A 1438-nucleotide genomic window follows, 5' to 3' on the forward strand; every position below is an offset into this window, starting at 1 on the left:
GCAAAGAAAATGTATATTTGAGAGTTTTCATGGGATGGGGAGTTTTCAAGCTCAAAATGCTTATCTTACTGGTTTGTGTCAGCGATCTTCTCCAAAAGTACATAGAGTTAGAGATGGCAGTCGAGGTTTAAAAAGTTCAACTGTTAAGTATTATCTGCAGCTGCCAGAAAAGAACATTAATGTTTGCAACGAGTATTTCAAACAAACATTCATGGTTTCAGATGGAAGGATTTTCAGGGCTCTGAAGAAAGTTCGGGATGGTAAAGAGCCAGGAAATGATATGAGGGGGAAACAACCTTCAAAGAACAAAATTGAAGAATCTCGATTGGATATTGTTCGGAAACACATTGAATCCTTCCCTTCAAATGAGTCCCATTATACAAGAGCCCATAATCCCAACAAAAAATACCTTTCAGAAAGTCTCAACATTATACAAATGTATACTTTATACAAGGAGCAGTGTTTTGTCATAAATGCTAAACCAGTGAGTAAATCAATTTATCGTCGAGTGTTTAATTATGATTTTAATCTAAGTTTTCACCCTCCTCGTAAGGACACTTGTGTAAAATGCGACATTTTCAAGATGAAATTAGAAGTATGCAGAGATACAGAAGAGAAAAAACTCTGGTAATGAGCCATGAGTTGCATCTTCGTAGAGCAGATCTTGCTAGGCAAAAAATTAAAGATTGTAAGGAGGAATGCCAGACAAATCCTACAATGTATGCTTTCTCCTTTGATCTGCAAAAAGCTTTGCCATTCCCGATTTTTACTTGTTCTACCGCTTACTACAAACGGAACATGTACGTCTATAATTTAGGTTTATGATCTATCCACAGATTCTGGATATATGTATGTCTGGAATGAAGTCATCGCTTCAAGAGGCTCCCAGGAAGTTGCTTCATGTATGATTGAACATTTGAAAAACAGAACATCAACCAATCAGATTGATCATGTTGTGATGTTCAGTGATAGTTGTGGCGGGCAAAATCGCAATATAAAAATGTCTCTTGCAATAATGCAACACATTCAACGTTCGGAGAGCACAATAAAGACCTTTGACCACAAATTTATGGTCAGTGGCCACTCTTTCCTCCCCAATGATGCGGACTTTGGTGTTGTGGAACGCTTCGCCAAGGGAAAAACAATCTATGTCCCTGAGGAATGGTATAACACCATCATTCAATCAAAAAGAAAAAACCATTCATAGTAAAAGTTATGGACCAGTCAGAGATATTCTCTACAAGCTCACTGGAAAAGTCTATAACAAGAAGGAAAATAAATGAACATAATGAGAAAGTTTGTTGGTTCAAAATACAGTGGCTAAGGTATGTCAAGGAGGAACCTTTCAAGATATTCTACAAAGAATCCCTGAATGATGACTTGCCCTTTCTCACATTGGACATAACACCATCAAAGAGAGGTAAACGTATAGCAAACC

Source organism: Nilaparvata lugens, chromosome 8, assembly GCF_014356525.2.
Source record: "Nilaparvata lugens isolate BPH chromosome 8, ASM1435652v1, whole genome shotgun sequence".
In the NCBI taxonomy this organism is placed as follows: Eukaryota; Metazoa; Arthropoda; class Insecta; order Hemiptera; family Delphacidae; genus Nilaparvata; species Nilaparvata lugens.